The 19,883-nt window shown below is 45.2% G+C and overlaps 1 protein-coding gene across 1 annotated transcript in view; it reads right to left on the bottom strand.

Moving 5' to 3' along the window:
* Positions 1–19,474, bottom strand: part of Prdm10 (PR/SET domain 10) — a 103,869-nt gene extending 84,395 nt beyond the window's left edge. The window contains exon 1 of the mRNA XM_059267564.1: positions 19,366–19,474. The gene's annotated coding sequence lies outside the window, so the exon portion shown is untranslated. The remainder of the gene's footprint in view (positions 1–19,365) is intronic.
* Positions 19,475–19,883: the final 409 nt, after the last annotated feature.

Here is a 19,883-nt window from a genome sequence, read left to right as displayed (position 1 = left end):
TGTAGCTGAGGAATATCCTGTCAGGACCCCTAAGGGCAGGCCAGTACAGATGCCTTAATGCTAACACAGGCCATCTCCCCAACTCTACTTTACTTTTATTTATTTTTAGCAGTGATAGGCTTGGACCCAGGGTCTGGTGCCAATGTTCCCAGTGAGCTATGGCCCTAGCTCCACAGTGACTATTACTTAACTTCTTTCCAGCTTTAGGTGCTTTCTGAACCTTTTCCTTTCTTGTCTGTTTTTGGTTCTGGAAACAGGTCTCACCATGTAGTCCAGGCTCCCTTGAACTCACTCTTCTCCCGCTTCTGCCTCCTGAGTGCTAGGATTACAAGTTCCTGACACCATGCCCAGTTCCCAATTCTTTTCAATAGCATTCAGTCTGGTTTGTTGGTTTGTTAGTTTGTTTGTTTCTTGGGGGTTTTGTTTGTTAGATAGCCCAAGCTGACCTTAAACTCAGTGTGTAGCAGAGGATGACCCAGAATTCCTGATCTTCCTGCCTCTATCCCCTAAGTGCTAGGATTACAGGCATATATCAGCATGCCTGGCTGCAGCCCGTGTTTTTATAATGAAAAGTTATTTTCATTATCATAAAATATTAAATTTTAGTTGTTTGTCATCATTGAGCTAATCTTTATAGAGTTACTCAGTGTCCACTGATAATGACCATAGCTTAGGAAGGACTAGACACAGTGACAGTTAAAACTGAGCAGACCTTTGTTTCTACACAATTGATGCTGGCACTACACTGTAAACAGTCCTGCAGCAGCCGAAACACTGCAGCAATTAAACATTTTTACTGCATTAAATTTCCAAGTCTAACGTTATAGAGCCCTCTTGGAAACTCCCATCAGCTTCATGCCTTAGCCATTCAAGAGGAAAGCTTCTATTGGTACTGCCTGGTCTCACTTTGGTTTTGATACTAGAGATCAAACTCTGCCTCAGCAAGGCTAAGCATTCACTCTACACTTAAGCCTGGCCCCAAGGCCCTGGTCTCACTTTCCATGAAGCGAGAGTGATGTGCAATGTGCACTAGAAGCTGGATGAAGCCTGGTCCACCACTGTATCATGTTCCGGCTCTCACTCGGTCTGCTGTCTTCCTCTATCACTCACCACTTTATCTGATTTTTTGAGACAGGGTCTCTTCACTGAACCTGGAGCTCAAGGACTGGCTAGACAGGCTGGCCAGTGACATCTAGGGACACACCTGTCTCTCTCCAGCTCTGGGGTTACAGGCACATGCTGCTGTTCTGAACTTAGGTCCTCACACGCTTTATCTATTGCGCCATCTCCTCAACCCCCAAGCTCTCACTCCTAAAATGGACCATTTCTTTTCTTCTTTTTGCTCAAAGTTGCTCCCACCTCAACTCCCAATTGATGAACTTGTCTCACATGTCACTGGGAAACAGCTCCCTTTGGGGTTTACACACACTCACTAACCCTTCCAGTGACAATGCAGGAAACACCCCAGTCAAACCAAATACTAGCCATGAGCCCAGGTGGCTGAGAGCCAGCCTTCTTGGGCCCTGACGAGCTCTTCCTTGTCTCTCCTGCACTGTTACTTCCTTCCCCATGGGAACACCAGCAAATATTCACTAGAGTCTCCTATTTGTATTGAATATACAAGCCAGGCCTTGTGGTGCAGGCCTTCACTCTCAGCATTCAGTAGGGGACACACACACACACACACACACACACACACACACACACACACACACACGGGGTTTGGGAATGAGGGCTGGGTTTTAGGTCAGTGATAAAGCCTTTGCCCAGGATGCATGAGGTCCTTGGTCTGATCTGATCCTAAGTACTTGAAAAACAAGTTTGAAGATTCCTAGGCATACGCTGTATGCTGATAAAATGTTTACAATGAACAGTTTCCCATGGACCCTGTTTCCTACCCAACTACCTGTGTCTCTGTTCACTCCTTCTCACATGTACTGAAAAAAGATACATGTTGTTCATCTCCATTGCCTCATTTGAGAATATACTTTTTTTAATTTATTTATTTTAATTTCATGCTTATTGGTGCTTTACCTGAATGTATATCTGTGTGAGGATGTAAGATCCCCTGAACTGGAGCCACAGAGAACTGTGAGCTGCCATGTGTGTGCTGGGAATTGAACCAGGGTCCTCTGGAAGAGCAGCCAGTGTTCTTAACCACTGAGCCATCTTTCTAGCCCCAAGAATATACTTAAAACAAAAAAGTATATCCCAAACTGGCTTGGAACTCACTAGGTAGCCAAGAATGACCTTGATCTGATCACCATGCCTCTGTTCCCTAAGTGCCAACACACAGGCGTGCACCACCGCAAGTGGTTTAGGTGGTCCTGGGAGCTGCACCCAGAGTCGTGTGCATGCAAGGCAAACACTTTACCCACTGAAAATACATCCCCAACCGAAAACACACTTTTTCAAATGTATGTGCCAAAGGCAAGGCTTACTCCACACTTCTCATCCTACTGGGCCTTTCGATGGCGTTCACAACTTCCTTAAAACTCTGTCCCGACTCCGTTCCTCTGGCCTTCCTCCTGTATCCGGAACATCTGCTTCACAAGCCCTCGGCCAGCTGGAGCTGCAGCAGCTGTGTTGCGCAGCTTCTCTCCGGGCCCCTCCTCCCCTGTAGCTTTATACCCTCCCCAGGCTCATCTGCCCCTAGGACAAGGGCAACAGTTGTCTCTGCCTGGATGCTCTGGGCCAATATTATGGAAAATCTAATTATTTTTCATCATCCAGCTGCCAAAGTCACTGTTACCTCCTTGGGTGGTCATTTTGCACATCCTCTCTCACCTGCCTCTCCTTTAACACTCTGTTAGGCATTACCATCAATTAAAAGGACTGGGATCTGGGGTGTGGCTCAGTGACAGCACTTACCTACCCTGTATGAGGTTCTGTGTCCTATCCTTAGCACTGCAGGAAAAGAAAAAAGGCAGGAAGCCAAGCATGGTGGAGCACTCCTTTAATCCCAGCACTCAGGAGGCAGAGGCAGCAGATCTCTGTGAGTTTGAGGCCAGCCTGGTCTACATAGTTGAATCCCAGGACTACATAGAGAGACCCTGCCTCAAAAAAACTAAAACAAATGGAAACAAAAAGTCCACTTAGGATGAATTCTCATCAACTAAAAACCTACTATCAGGCAGGGCACAGAAGTGCATGCCTTTAATCCCAGCACTCAGGAAGCAGAGGCAGAAGGATCTCTGTGAATTCAAGGCCAGCCTGGTCTACAGAATGAGTTCCAGGACCAGCAGAGCTACACAGAGAAACCCTGTCTCAAAACAAAACAAAATCTGTTATAGTTAAAAACGACCTACAACTGCTACCACAGTGAAGAAATTATGTGTGTGTACAGTATCAAAATTTATACTGAGCTTGAATGAACCAGAAAGGGGGAAAACACCGGGGAAAAAGCAGAGTACAAGTGACTCTTTCTGCAAGTGAGAATATCCTGAGAGGATCTGAATTCTTGCCGTCTAGACAACTGAAGGTACAGAGTTCAGCTGCTCTTAAGTTATGAAAAATTAAACTCAACATCAGTTCTTGTGAATGCAAAGAATTAGCTGGAAGATGGGCTGGAGAGATGGCTCAGAGGTTAAGAGCACAGGCTGCTCTTCCAGAGGTCCAGAGTTCAATTCCCAGCAACCACATGATGGCTCACAACCATCTATAATGAGATCTGGTGCCCTCTTCTGGCATGCAGGCATACATGCAAGCAGAACACTCTATATATAATAAATAAATCTTTAAAAAAAAAAAAAAAAAAAAAAAAAAAAAAAAAAAAAAAAGAATTAGCTGGAAGCCAAACACAGGGAAGGAATTAAGAAGTGTGACTCTCTACTCCATGGCCTGTCACTGGTGACTGGTAGCTTCTGAGTGTTTCCACACCCACAACCTGCCACACTCTCCGAACAGTGCTACAAGGTCTGCTCCAACATCCCCATGCCCTGAGAGGAGGCTCTGCACCCAGTGCTTAAAGCAGGCTGCAGTGGGCATGGGCAAGTCCAGCTGTGGTGATTCTTGAGGCTGGCAGCCAGGTAAGTTAAGTCACTCCAACTTAACCTCTCCTGTACAAATGATACCAGCACAGTTATCCCTGCAGTAGAATGGTGAAACTAGGAAGCAAGTTAAAGATGGCTATGGTATGGCTCAGTGCTGTGGCTTAGCATGCACGAAGGTTCAAGTCCTAGTACCAAAAAATAAAAAGTATATTAAAATGGAATTATGTAAATGAAAACTACAGAAAGTACTAAATGCCATAACTCATACACCGGAACCATCAAAAATGCCCCTTGTCATCAATGTGGTTGTTAATAAAATTGCCCATAGACCCTAGTAATTCATGTTCATTCTAGGATTAAAAGGAATGAGAATAGTTATAAGAAAAAAACATACCACACATTCTTTCTGCTCTTGCATAAGCAAGGTATTCTTGAAATTCAAAGCATACAGGCTACAAACTGTGAACTCGCCACTAAATGTAAAGGTTTGTCCAGTCAGAAAAATAGCAAAACAAAGGGCTGGGAGTTTAGTAGTGGAAGAGCACTTGCCCAGCTTGTATGAGGCCCTGGCTTTGATTTCCCAGAATAAAAAATAAATAAATAAATAAATAAATAAATAAATAAATAAATAAATAAATAAATGAATGAATGAAGTTGAACATAGGTTTGGGGACTTCAGTTTCGGTAAAATAATGATACACCGCATCATCTAGTGAGCTCCTAATCTAATGCCAGGCCATGTTGCTGCATTACACAGAAGTGATTCTGTTCATGACATTCTAGTTTCTGTTACCCTCATGTCAGTAGGAGATCTTCGTTTTCTCAGTTTATTCTAAATTTGATGGAGTAAGATGAGAACAAATGGTGAAACTAGAGAGAAACCAGGACCCTCACTTGCTCTTGGTGATATAAAATACTGTAGGCACTTTGGTAAAGAGTCTGGCAATTGATCAAGAGTTTAAACAGTTACCAGATGATGCACTGGTTCCTTATGAAGACATAATAAACCCTAGTGGAGTAACGTATTTCCCCAAAGAACGTGTACATAAATATTCATAATGTTATTCATAAGAGCTAAAAACTGGAAACAATCCAAGTACCCATCAACTAATAACAGGATGCATAAAATGTAGAATATCTATATACATACCCATAAAAAGGAATGAAGAATTGGGAGGTTAAGGCAGAAGGCCAGCAACTTTGAGACCAGCCAGGACTTCACAGACAGCCCATATCTCAAAAAACCAGCGACCCACGCTCCTACAGCAGCCTGTTTAAACTGGGGGGGAGGGGTTTGCCAAAACTGAAAAAAGGAAGAAAGGGAGGAGGGAGGGAGGGAGGAGAAAGGAAGAAGGAGGGAGGAGGAGGGAGGGAGGGAGGAGGAAAGAGGGAAGGAAGGAAGGGAGGGAAGGAGGGAGGGAGGGAGGAGGAAAGGAAGAAGGAGGGAGGAGGAAAGAGGGAAGGAAGGAAGGGAAGGAAGGAAGGGAGGGAGGGAGGGAACGAGGGAGGGAGGAAGGGAGGGAGGAAGGGAGGGAGGCAGGGAGGGAGGCATGACAACGGAAGGAAGACTGACTGGGAACAGGAAGATCAGTAGGAGGGGGACAAGAAAGGATTAGGGGTAAATACGTTCAGAATATGTTATACACATGTATGTAGTAAACATAATGAAATGCAGTATTAAGTATAACTAACATGTATTCATTAGAAAACGAAAAAGGGATGAAGCACTCATGCATGAGTGGTGACGGGACAATGGATGAAGCCTGGCAGTACTATACCATGTGAAAGAGCTAGTTAACAAAGAAACATGTAACGAATGGAACATGTTCCATGACTCCACTGACACAAACCTGCAGAACAGGGAAATCATAGACACACAAAATAGAGACCAGGTGCTGATGGCTTGGGAGTCAATGAGAGAATGAATGGTGCCAGCTAAGGGACACAGATGGGGGGGGGGGGGGCGGGGGAGGGACAGAGGGAGGATGGGGGGGAGACGGGGGTTAGGAGAATGTTATAAAACTGGTTGTGGTGAGGGTTGCACAATGTGAGGATTTGAAAGTCATTAAGTTATACAGTTTAAATAAGTGGATTGTACAGTACATGAATTATAGCTCAAAAAAGCTTTATTTAAGTGTTGTAGATGGAACTTCGGGCTGAGTGCACACCAGGCAAGAGCTATACCACTGAGCTAGACTCCAGTCCAAAGCACTTTTTGTTTCGTTTTCCTGAGACAGGGTCTCACTTTGTACGTAGCCCAAGCTAGTCTGAAACTTAGGCAAGACTCCAACCTCGGCCTCTTGCATGCTGGAATTACAGGTATGAGCCACCATGTCCAGCTCCAGGGTTTTTTTATGATTAAAAAGATGGAAGTTGCCGGGCGGTGGTGGCGCACGCCTTTAATCCCAGCACTCGGGAGGCAGAGGCAGGTAGATCTCTGTGAGTTCGAGGCCAGCCTGGTCTACAGAGCGAGATCCAGGAAAAGCGCAAAGCTACACAGAGAAACCCTGTCTCGAAAAAACCAAAAAAAAAAAAAAAAAAAAAAAAGATGGAAGTTTAGTCAATATAAACTTTTACAAACAGAGAAAGTGTAACTTTTATCACCAGAGTAAACAAGGAGGCATTTCTGGTGGGTTTCTTGAGAATTCCACGACAAAACAAAACAACAAAACCCTGAGGAAATGCTTAGGAACTAGTAACGATGAGGGAAAGGGACAAAACAAACGCCCAGAGCTGAGGAGATGACTCAGGGGGGAACAGCTCTTGCGATGCAGGACAAAGATCAAATCCCTAGCGCTCAGGTGATGTCCAGAGCAGGCCAACCAGCCTGCTGTTCAGGATCAGTCACGGCAGAAGGCAAGGCCTGATGCCTGAGGCTGTCCTCCGGTCACACACATGTGCATGTTTGCACTCACACATGCAAAGTTGTTTTTTAATTTTTAACTTTTTAAGCATCAAACGGGCTGGAGAGACAACTCAACGATTAAGAGCACTCCATGATTAACCTGGGTTCGGGTCCCAGCTCCAACATGGCAGCTGACAACTGTCTGTACTCTGTCACCTCGCTCTGCAGGCACCAGGCAGCACATGGTGTACAGACATACATTCAGGTAAAACTCTCACATACATAAAATAATAAAATAAGTCTAAAGAAAAAAAAGAAAGAGCATCAAACAGAGGTGAAAATTGTGTGTGTGTGTGTGTGTGTGTGTGTGTGTGTGTGTGTGTGTTTGTTTTTTAATAGAAAGGTAAAAATTTTAAACTCCATTCAATTGGTCTACCTACAGTTCCAAGGTTCATGAACCAGTTTTTCTGGTTTCAAACAGAAGCAGGTGAAAGGCAAATTCCAAGGTCTGACCCTTGAAGAATCTCTCGCAATCAGTTGCACAGAGAGGAAAAAGCAGAGGAATCTTTGAAAATCTCCAGGTGATCCTTGTGTAAGCCAGATCTAGTTCCTGCACAGCAGAGAAAGAAAAATGCACAATCATTCTAGAAGTAACTTGAGGGCTGATTACAATGAGGCCTCTGATAACCATGGGGCAAAGAGCTCAAAATTCTTCGCCACTTAATGATGCGAATAAATATTCTTACACAAACTTCCAAAGGCCAAAGCTTCCACCTCAAAAAAGGAAACAAACAAACAAAAAAAAAAAAAAAAAAAGAGCAGGGCGGTGGTGGCGCACGCCTTTAATCACAGCACTTGGGAGGCAGAGCCAGGTGGATCGCTGTGAGTTCGAGGTCAGCCTGGACTACCAAGTGAGTTCCAGGGAAGGCGCAAAGCTACACAGAGAAACCCTGTCTCGAAAAAAAACCAAAAAAAAAAAAAAAGAAAAGAAACTTGGGCTCAGAGGGTACAGAAAGGCACTTAACACCAAACCTACCACCTGATTTCAATCCCCGGAATCACCACTGGTGGAACAGAACCTGCTCCTGCAAGTTGTTCTTTGACCTGAGCATGTGCACGTAGATGGATGGACACGGACACACACACACACACACACACACACACACACACACACACACATAAAACCTTTTTTGTTGCTAAACAATAACTTAACAAGAACATTTACATCTTCCTTCAAAGAATGCTACTCACCGGATTCTTTAATCTAACTGTGGGTCTTTATGTCTTAGAATCCTGGAGGAGGTAGGGGGTGAACTCTCTTTACCAACCAGGGTGGTTTCTGGGGATTTACTTTCCAGCTTCCCCTTACTACATGGAAACAAGCAAATCTGTACCAGACACCTCTGACACCTGAAGTGAACTCTCAATGTAAATATGGACTCACGGAAGTCATTTGGAGACTGAAAACTGGCCGCAAACAACTCCCTGACCAGTACCGGGCCACCCGGTTATCCACTACAGATAGAGTCACAAGGCTCTCAGCGCTTACCCTTGAGCACCCTCACGAACAGCAGCATCACTGTACACAACTCCCGGAGATCGATGCCACCGGTGGTGAGGTGTGCCTCTGCACGGATTGCTACGTGCCCCGCTTGTCTCAAACGCCTTAGTTAAAGTAGCACTCACAGTAGCTAAGTAGGAAACTTGTAAGCGGGTCTTCTGCAGCCTCAAAAGCTGCAGGTAACTATGCCTCAAATATAACAAATCCAACCCCAAAGATAAAATCCTGGAAGTATAGACAGAGGTACAGTCTGAAGTAGTAACTGTTTTCTCTAAGTTCACTCGAACTTTAACCTCTGGGGAAAACAGTCTTGTTCAGAGACCGAACCATTATTCTGACTCAGGACTAAAAAGCTAACTGATACTGGTTTGAAGCCTCCCTTATAGCTAATTCACAGCCCATGTAGACAGGCTAATGAGGGCCTCACCTGCTTCTCACTTCCACATTTTCATTCCTTGACACAGTTACAAGTGAAATGGGTAAAATAAGTATTTTATTAACAAAGTGATCAATCCAGCTAGATGACATATTGAGGCACTTACTGCTTTTTAAAAACTCTATCTTAGGTTAAGGATCTAGCTCAGTGGTAGAAAACTTGCCTAGAATGCATAAGGCCCTGTATTCTACCTCCAGCACAGCAAAAAAGAACAAAACCAAAACTCTACAGCTGGGCATGGTGGTGAATGCCTTTAATCCCAGCACTCAGGGGGCAGAGGCAGGAGGATCTCTGATCTCTGATCTGTGGAGCTCCAGGAGAGCTGGGGCTACACAGAGAAACCACATCTCAAAAACAAAACAAAACATCTTTATCTTGGGTAAGGAGATGGCTCAGCCTTGGGTAAAGCGCTCATCAGCCAAGCATGAGAACCTGAGTTTGGATGCCTAAAACCTACATGAAAGGCCAGGTGTGCTAACACACGCCTGTAATCCTAGCACTGGGGAGGCAGACAGACAGGATCAAGGGAACTTGTTGGCTAGCTAGTCTTGTTGAATTGATGACCTCCAGGATCAACAAGAGACCCTAACTCAAAAAATAAGGTGCAAAATGATAAACATGTAATGTTCACCTCTGACCCTCACATGCGTGCACACACACATCCACACACAATGCACTCATAGAAAACCTCCTTCTCACCAGCACATAATTAAGGTCTCTAATAAACTTCCATCTCCTCCTTCTTAATAAAACTCCTACGGTAGGTCAGCAATCTCTGGTCTGGTATTCAGACATGCAAGCCAGGACCCACTCACACCCTTAAATGGTGTTATTTTGCAGCTCAACTGTCCTGGAACTCCAGAGCATCCTGCCTCAGCCTCCAGAGGTCTGGCATAACAGGAGTGCACTTGCAACCCCTGGCTGTCACCAGGACATTTCTTAAAGTGCTTTCTCAGAATGCAGTAGTGGAAAAATAACAGACCTGAAAGCAAGCAAGGTTTCCTTATCTGGACAGCTGAAATAATACCTCGTCTTTCCTAGCTCACAATGTCATTGTTAACATAAAGGGCGATATTTATTATTGTATACAATGATAGTATAGTGTGCAGTGCAACTGTTAGTTCTGTTAAATTTAAACTGTGGCTACCACAGGGTATTAGATCATGAAACTGACTTATCCAGAAAAGTCTTACTTCATTATTAAACAACTGACTTGGAAATAAATATCTCTTTACTATAGGCATGAGTTTTCTCTTTCCTGATCCATTTTACAAGATGTTTAACTTCAAAATGATAGAATTTCTAAATGATGTGATGAGGTTTTTTTTTTTTTTTTTTTTTAAAGACAGGGTCTCACTAGTAGCCTTGGCCTGGTATTTGCTGTGTGTTCTAGGCTGCCTTGAACTCACAGAGATCCACCTGCTTCTGCCTCCCGAGTGCTGGGACTAAAGGTGTGAGCCACCACTGCCTAACTAATTCACTTTTTTTTTTTCCTGCATGAAGAGGCGTTTAGAAATCAGCTCAGAGCCACTGAAATGACTCAAAGGCACTTGGCAGCCAACTTGAGGACCCAAGACTGACGCCAAGGCCCACACAGTTGAAGAACACCAACTCTGCAGTCTGCTGACCTCCACAAGTGTGCTGTGCCTTTTGTTCAGGTGGAGCCTAGATGTTGGACTCATTTATATATGCACTACAGGAGTTCAATGAGATCACAAAACGGAGAACTCTTGACAGATGCAGCTCTTCATTTTAAAAATCAGCATAATCACAGTTCCATTGGCTCAAAATGCAGACTGTGGAAATTCAATGTTACCCAAGTAAACAAGGAGTGGGACAGTAATAATAGAGTGGCTGCCATTACTGAACATCTTGCAGGTGCCAGGCACTGTGAAATGCCCTTTAAATATCAGCTTTCAAAAAAGTCCTCACCACAACCAAGAACAGCTGCTTGTCCAAAGTCAAAACACTACGTGGGGCTGAACTCCAGACCCATGACCACAGCACGGGACCTCTTCCCCCACTGCAGCAACAGCTTTCACCCCTGGCAAGGCCGCCAGGCCCTAGCAGCGTTTGCATTTGCTGCTGTCTCCCGGTTTCCACCAGATGATGAAATCACAAGGCTAGACTGCATCTCAAGGGAAGGAGAGCAGGCTGTAATTTCCTCAACCCACAAAGAGCTTTAATTGAGCAAATTGCTCAAAAGCCAGCGAACTAAGTAACTACAAAGCCATAGTGAAGAGTTCTCGTTGGACAAAGAAGGAAACGGGGTGTGTGTGTGTGTGTGTGTGTGTGTGTGTGTGTGTGTATACTTGAGAGTGTAGACCAGAGTGTGCACTTGTAAGTGGACATCAGAGGACAATCTCACGTGTCACTTCTCAGGCACTGTCCACCTTTCTGATGTTTCCTAAGACAAGTTCTCTCATAGGCCTGGATCTCACCAGCAGTGAGCCTCACAGATCCTCCTGTCTTGGCCTCCTTGGTGCTAGGATTACAAATTCCACTGGTACCTAACTCTATTTTATACTTTCTTGGGGCTGGAGAGATGGTTCTTAATAATGCTGCTTTCCAAAGTAATTGTGCCAAAAAACACACTCCTACCAGTGTTGTATGAAGATCACTACTGTCAGCATCCTTACAATTTGGAGTTGCCTACTTCAACTTGGGTGTACGGGAATATATCATTGTGGATTTAGTTTATGTTTCCTTAGTTACTCACAAGGTTGAGCAGATATAGACATAGAGAGATAGAGATAATATATCTTAGACATGTGGATTTCTCATTTTCCATGTTCTGTTGAAGATGTTGCCTGTCAATCCATTAGCACATGCAGCGCCTTGCTCAAGAGTCTCTTCTCTATGCAGAGGCCACGCATATACTCTCCTCCATTAACTTCCAAAAGCTTTCTCATTTTGCTCTTCACCTGCTTCCTGGGTGTTTGAATATGTATGAGCCTATTTCTGGACTGCTTATGGTGTTCAACTGATATATCATTATTAATTTGTCAAAAGCAGTATTACATTGTTTTAAGTATTACTTCTTGGTCTCTAGCAGAGAAGTTCCCAATTCTCTCTCAAGAGTAGTCTGCCCTTTCTTAGAAGCAACTTGTCTAATTCTATATTTCTGCTGGGTCTACACTAAGCACATAAATGTTTTCAGAGTACTAACACCATGTTACTCAAAGTCACTCCAGAAAGTCTTTAGTTTTTTGGTTTTTTTTTTTTCTACAAAATCTTACACATGGTTTGCTGAATTTAATGTTATCTGCAGGGGTAGAACTGTAGACCAGCAATAGAAGTCTAGCCTGCCCTGTGTTAGACCTGCATTTGATCACCAGCACCACCAATATTCATATGTATCTGCTACAGTGTATAACTGTTGAAAACCATGGATCTGGAGGTGGGGGTATGAAAAATATTTAATTCTTAAAGTGTGCTGGGTGCATGGCAGTGCACATTTTTAATCCCAGCACTCAGGAGACAGGTGGTACATCTCTGTGAATTCAAGGCCAGCCTAGTCTACAAGTGAATTCCAGGCCAACCAGCATTACATAGTTAGACCCTGTCTCAAAAACAAAAATAGCCAGGTGGCGGGGCACATGCCTTTAATCCCAGCACCCGGAAGGCAGAGCCAGGCGGATCTCTGTGAGTTCGAGGCCAGCCTGGTCTACAGAGTGAGATCCAGGACAGGCACCAAAACTACACAGAGAAACTCTGTCTTAAAAAAAAAAAAAATTAAATAAAAAGTTAAAAAAAGTTGGTCAAAGGGAATGAAGCAACAGCTCAGCAGTTAAGAGGGCTTACTGATCCTGCAGAGGACCAGAGTCTGGTTCCCAGCACCCACATGGTGGCTCACAACCATCCCTAACCCCAGTTCCGAGAGACCTAACATCCTCTTCTGATGCACACATGTGCAGGCAAAACACTCAGACACATCTTTCTAAAAGTTAGTCAAATATTTGGGGGAGAGGGGGCACGCCATTAATCCCAGCACTTGGGAGGCAGAGACAGGAAGATCTCTGAGTTTGAGGCCAGCATGGTCTACAGAGAGAGTTCCAGGACAACCAGGGCTACACAGAGAAACCCTGTCTCAAAAAACAAAAACAAAACAACAACAACAAAAAGAGCTAGTCAAACATACTACAAATTTTAGTTACAGGACAAAAGAAATCAAGTTTGCACTGAGCTGGAAGTTTAATCCCAATGACTAGCCTTCAAGATCCTGAAAGGTACAGTGTAGGCCAGCAGGAGAGAAAGAGCATCAACAGCCTTAGTCAACTGTAGGTTCTGCACACTACACTACCAACCTGCCAGGCAAGATGTATCCACAGGTGGAGCAGTGGTATAACTCTTATGGGAGGAACCAACCGTTTTGTGCTTGGATTTGAGACAGGCTCCACGGGAAAGAATTCCTACCAGGTACTGTCAACCTGGTGAAAAGCCTGTGGCAAGAGAGATCATAGGCCCTAGTGGGAAACTACTAGTGTTTTGCTACATGGATATAATATATCCATCAAATTGCTTTCTAAATATTTATATTTATGCCCATAGACAAGTACTGCTGTCAGCCTTGCTCAGAATAGCTTCTTTTTGCAGCAGGTGATGGTTACCACAGAGATTCATAACTGGTCGAAGTGCTGAGAATAAGTAATTGTTGAATGAAAAGTCATAAATGGGACAACTTCAACATATACACTCTCTTTCTCTCCCTCTACATCTCCCACCCCCACACCAATGTTCAGAAAACATCCAAGAAGGGATAAGGGGGTGTTGAAGCAATGGCGCAGTGGTTAAGAGCACTTGCTGTTCTTGCAGAGGTTCTGGGTTCAGTTCCCAGCACCCACAAAGTGACTCACAACTGTCTGTAACTCCAGTCCTAGGGGATCAGACATCCTCTTCTGACCTCCACTAACAGCAGGCATACACATGGTTCATATACATACATTAAGGCAAAACACTCATACATATAAAATAAAATAGACCTTTTTTTTTTTTGAGACAGGGCTCTGGAACTTGCTTTGTAGACCAGGCTGGCCTCGAACTCACAGAAATACCACCTGCCTCTGCTCCCAAATGCTGGGATTAAAGGCGTGTGCCACCACAACCTTGCTCAAGAGTCTCTTCTCTATGCAGAGGCCACGCATATACTCTCCTCCATTAACTTCCAAAAGCTTTCTCATTTTGCTCTTCACCTGCTTCCTGGGTGTTTGAATATGTATGAGCCTATTTCTGGACTGCTTATGGTGTTCAACTGATATATCATTATTAATTTGTCAAAAGCAGTATTACATTGTTTTAAGTATTACTTCTTGGTCTCTAGCAGAGAAGTTCCCAATTCTCTCTCAAGAGTAGTCTGCCCTTTCTTAGAAGCAACTTGTCTAATTCTATATTTCTGCTGGGTCTACACTAAGCACATAAATGTTTTCAGAGTACTAACACCATGTTACTCAAAGTCACTCCAGAAAGTCTTTAGTTTTTTGGTTTTTTTTTTTCTACAAAATCTTACACATGGTTTGCTGAATTTAATGTTATCTGCAGGGGTAGAACTGTATACTCTTCCACCACTTATACAGTGACTCAACTAAACCACATAAACAGAGAAGGGAGCTGGTCTGTGGTGGCCAACACCTTTAATCCCAGCACTGCGGAGGCAGAGGCAGGTGAGTCTCTGAGTTCAAGGTCTAGGACAGCCAGGGCTACACAGGAAAAAACCCTGTCTTGAAAACCAAAAACATAAAAAAAGACAGAAAAAAATATGGACCAAAGTAACAAAGAAAAGCACCCTATTCATTTTCCTGCTCCTACCGCACCTGGACCCTTGGAGAACTGCAATGGAACCACTCTGCAAAGATTTGGTTGGCCCAAGCTTGTGTGTGCAGTGATGTTGGGGGGTGGGGGTGAGGGTGGGGGTGCGTGCCATGCACTGGGGACTGAACTCAGGGCCTTACACACACCAGTCACACTCCGCCACTGAGCTATATCCCTAGCCCTAACATTTCATATTTCTTAACTCCCTAGGCTAAATTTCCATTTGTTAATCTGTCAGAGATTAACAAACAGAAACAAGTTCTGCATGTAGGAAAGCAGATAGCTAGACTGGGAGTGTCTACATTTCTAGAATGTTCAAGTGGCAGTAAGTATGTTGGCATTCACATTTACAACAGGATGCTTACTCGTTTTCACCACATAATTTTTACCAAATGAAATCATACAGTCACCATGCATTTACTACTGCTGAAAATGTAAACTTACTGAGGAATGGAAATTACAACTCAGTGTTTCTCCGCCCTTAGTCAGCTCTACTTGTCCAGAAACCTATCCTTTCCAGTTGTTTTTGCTTTATTGTATTCATTGTGTGCATGTGTGAGTGTGTGTTTATTGGCCTGACTGCACATGTGGAGCTCAGAGATCATCTTCCTCTATTGCTCTACACTTTCTTTTCTTTTCTTTCTTTTTTTTTTTTTTTTGGGGGGGGGGGTGTTGTTTGTTTGTTTGAGACAGGGTTTCTCTGTGTAACAGCCCTGGCTGTCCTGGAACTGACTTTGTAGACCAGGCTGCCTCTGCCTCCCGGGAGGTGCTGGGATTAAAGGCGTGCTCCACCCGGTTCATACCTAGCTTTTATGTGGGTGCTGGTATTAGAACTCAGGTCCTCAGGTTCACACAGCAAGCACTTTATCCACTGAGCCATCTCTCTGGTCCCAAGGTTTTGCTTGTCTTTTTGGTTTGGTTTGGTTTGGTTTTTGGTTTTTGGATACAGTATTTCTCTGTAGCCCTGGCTGTCCTGAAAACCGCTCTGTAGACCAGAGTGGTCTAAACTCAGAGATCTGCCTGTCTCTGCCCGAGTGCTGGGATTAAAGGTGTGTGCCACTACTGCCCAGCTTGCTGGTGTCGTGCGCCCCCCCCCCCCCCAACAGGGTTTCTCTGTGTATCTTTGCGTCTTTCCTGGATCTCCCTCTGCAGACCAGGCTGGCCTCCAACTCACAGAGATCTACCTGGCTCTGCCTCCCAAGTGCTAGGATTAAAAGGCATGTGCCACCACCACCCGGCTCATTTTACTTTTTAAAAGCAAATCCTGGGTCAGTGAAACGATGTTAATCTCAAAAGATGGGAGGAGAAAGACCACTAACCCAAATCATCATGGCCAAATTAATTAAAGCAAGCTTTGTCATTCGTACATGGGCTGCTTCCCCCTGAGGTGGGATTCAAGAGGTCAAGAATGCATGTAAGGAAGACAAAGCTTATAGCTCAGAGGTAGGGGGTTTCCAAATGGGAAATGTGGTGGGCAAAATAGGCGGGTTACAGAACGTAACATAAGCGTAACAGGTTAGTCCTAAGGACCTCCTGAAACAAAGACATGCAGGATAGCCATAACAGGTAGTCATCTAACCTCCTGAAACAAAGACATGGTTGCAGGATGATTATAAACAACTTTTTGAAACAACGACATGGTTGCCATTCCTGGAACAGGCAGTACAGAGCCATTAGTAGTTAAGGTTACAGGTGGGGCATAGCCCAGTCCTTGAGAAATACAGGTTTAATCATAAACAGAAATGAATCCCGCTTGTTTTTACTATAACGTGGATTTTAAGCCTAAAATGGAGCAGGTTCTTCAATGGCTCAGCAGGTAAAGCTGCTTGACCTGAAGGTCTGGTCCCCTGAGTTTATTCCCAGGAACCCACATTAAGGTGGAAGGAGAGAACGACTCTACAAAGTACACCTGTACCCCATCCCCAACAGCTTTAAATAAATGAATAAAGAAACAAACAAATAAGTGCTGGGTGGTGGTGGCGCACTCCTCTGAGTTTGAGGCCAGCCTGGTCTACAGAGCAAGTTCCAGGACAGCCAGGGCTACACAGAGAAACCTTGTCTCAGAAAACAAATAAAAAAGGAAAACGAGCTAGTTGTGCTGGCATACACATTTAACTAAGCCCAGGAGAGGAAGCAGGCAGGTCTTTGAGCCAGGCCAGCCAGGGTCTATCTACAAGCAGTGGTTCTCAACCTTCCTAATGCTGCAACCTTTTAATACAGTTCCTCATGTTGTGACCCCCCAACCATAAAATTATTTTCATTGCTACTTCATAACTGTAATTTTGCCACTGTTAGGAACCATAATGTAAATATCTATGTTTTCCAATGATCTGTGAAGGGTCATTCAACCCCGATTGAGAACCACTGATGTATAGAGTTCAAACCAGCTGAAACTGCACACTGAGACCCTGCCTCAAAAGAATAGAACAAAGCTTGGAGTATCCGTGCTCAACTTTAATCTCCTTTAATCCCAGCACAGACAAGCAGCTCTCTGAGTTCCAGGAAAATCTAGTCTACATAGCAAGTTCCAAGCCGGCCAGCACTTCATGTCTCAAAATAAGTAACTTTTTAAGTAAAATGAATAAGAAAATTACTCTTTCAGTTCAGTGGACTTCATGTGGCAAATCACCATGAAGTATTTAGGCACCCATCTACACACTTAAAACAGATACTAAGCCACACAACGTGCTCACACAAATATTTTGTGCACATTCATACTTTTAACACACAGCTTTATTAGTAAGGATTTCCTCTAGTCCTACTTTAGGGGTTCTTACTTCTTATGCTGTTTCTATGATGATTATGTGTGATTGTTAAAACTAGAAGAAAAAACAGGCAAGAAGAAATTGGCCAGTGCCAATCAACTGAGGTTACACTGGATTGACACTCCATAATCACTAAGTAAAATCACTTAGGGGCCTTGCCTTACTTTTGACATTCTCACCTATGTTCAGACCTGCAAAACAACGGGCAAATTACTTTTGGTGGACCATTAGTAAAAAGAAATCATTTAAAAAAATCATTAAAACTCACAAGTAAAAAGACTTGCCGGGCGGTGGTGGCGCACGCCTTTAATCCCAGCACTCGGGAGGCAGAGCCAGGCGGATCTCTGTGAGTTCGAGGCCAGCCTGGGCTACCAAGTGAGTTCCAGGAAAGGCGCAAAGCTACACAGAGAAACCCTGTCTCGAAAAACCAAAAAAAAAAAAAAAAAGACTTAATCTGAAAAAAAAAAACTCTTTAGAAAAAGGTAACTACTTCAAAAAGTGGATGCTAGTGGATTAACTGAGTCACGGTGAAAAAGAAAATCTTGATCCAAAATAAAAATGTAAACCTACTAAATGGCAAGGAATCGTTCCCGTGAAAACAGTTCAGTCTGTGTCAATTTCGCCTCCATTTGTAAAATGTAAACTTAGTAAAGTTACTAAATATACCAGATTGAGCAAATATTGTATGTTGCTTTGCCCCCAATGAATCCTGATTTTATGTTTTCTCAATTCTGGAGCAACAAATAAGTACAGTTCGTGAGTGCAGAAGGTCCTGTAGTGGCAACGGTGGAGTGGATGGGCACAAAAGAATACAATGTAATGCTGCACACCCCCGGGCACACAAAGACCTTACTGCGGCAGTGGCGCGAACAGGTTAGTCACGAGCGAGTTTGTTTTTAGTGAAAAGTAGATACAACTGGCCTTAAGCACAAGACTGGTGGGAGATGTACAGGCAAGCTTTAACCCGTGTAAGGATTCAGGGCATGGGATTTAGCTGGATGAATCTCATCAATGACACCACAAAGCCACCTCTCTACCCACTAACTTAAGTGTACGTATATACTGGTTGAAAATGGGTTGAAATCCAACTAATCCACCTAACACGGCTAAAAGAAATGGCACCCAATTTCAGCAGCCTTCGTGCGCCGGGAACGCACACCGCAGCTATTCCATTTTACCTAGTACCTAAGTAACCTGGCTCCAGACTTTTCCTCGTTTTAGCATTAGCTCAAGGAGAACCCGGCTAAAAGAGACTGGCCTCGCCAGCTCTGCAGGTCCTCGGCCTCCGCCCTACCCAGCCCGCCACCGCCTTTGCAGACCGACCCGCCAGGGCCTTCCCCACACCGTCGCGGGCGGGGCGGCAGGGAAACGCAGGCCGGGAACCCCGCGCCAGGGCCCACGGCCACGCGCGCCGCCACCCCCCGCACGGGTCCCGGCCGGCGGACACCCGCCCGCCCAACCGCCGCCCGGCGCGCAGGCAGCCCAACCGCCGTCCCGGCCCAACCAACGCGGGAGGGGAGGAGAGGAGCGCACGGCCGGCGGGGCATGCGAGCCGCTCGGGGGGCGCGGGGCAAGCTGCGCGCCGGGGAGACGAGGCGGGCGGCGCCCCAGCCCGCGCTGGACGGACGCGGGGCCCGGACGGCTTCCCGGAGGGCCCTCGCCCCTTTTCGCGTAGAAGGTGCAGATGGTTTGACCCCCCACCCCGAGCGAGGTGCCTCGTCCCAGCCCCGGCTGGACTGTACCATCGGGCGGTGCCGCCGGGATTGCTCCCCCCCACCACTACCATCAGGTCCCCCCCCACCCGGGTCCGCGGTCGGTTGGCCCCGGCCGGGCGCTGAGACGCAGAAAGAGCTGGGCGCCATTTTGGGTGGGACTAAGCAAAGACGAAACACTCTCCCAGGCGATGGGATACTCTGGACCCTGGTTTATCCGGTTCCCTTAATCCTTTAGGTACTTACACGACGTGGGGTGAGGGGAGCTGGAAGATCAGCGGGTCCCGGATCCTCTCTCCCTAGGGGTGATGGAAATCAAACCCCCCCGCCGCCTCCAGGTGGTTCTTCCCGCCGCAGAGTGGGAGCAGCATAAAAGGCGGGGTCTTATTAGCATAATCTGCCTGGCAACCTGATCTCAACGCTATGTGATTGGCTAAACTCTGAAAGTCCCATGCTGTGCCTAGAGACCTGGAACGCTGGGCCGAACTGACAAGCCCAGATTTAAGAGTCATGACGAAAATCCTGGGACGTTAATTCAGTCGGCAGAGAAGGCAAAAGGAGATTCACACAATGGCCCAATGACAGAAGGCCTCTTTATTTCGTGCTCTGCTGTTCATGTAAAACCCAATAGAAGAGCGGGTCTCTGGCGGTGCTCGCTTGCGTTTGTACTCTAAGCCAATCAGAAAGCCCCACTCTATGCATTCAGGGTCAAGGCCCATCGGAGAACCCTGGCGGGCAAGTGGAGGAACAGGGTCCAATGTGCC

Source organism: Peromyscus eremicus, chromosome 7, assembly GCF_949786415.1.
Source record: "Peromyscus eremicus chromosome 7, PerEre_H2_v1, whole genome shotgun sequence".
Taxonomy (NCBI): domain Eukaryota; kingdom Metazoa; phylum Chordata; class Mammalia; order Rodentia; family Cricetidae; genus Peromyscus; species Peromyscus eremicus.
This window is presented reverse-complemented; position numbering and strand designations above follow the sequence as displayed.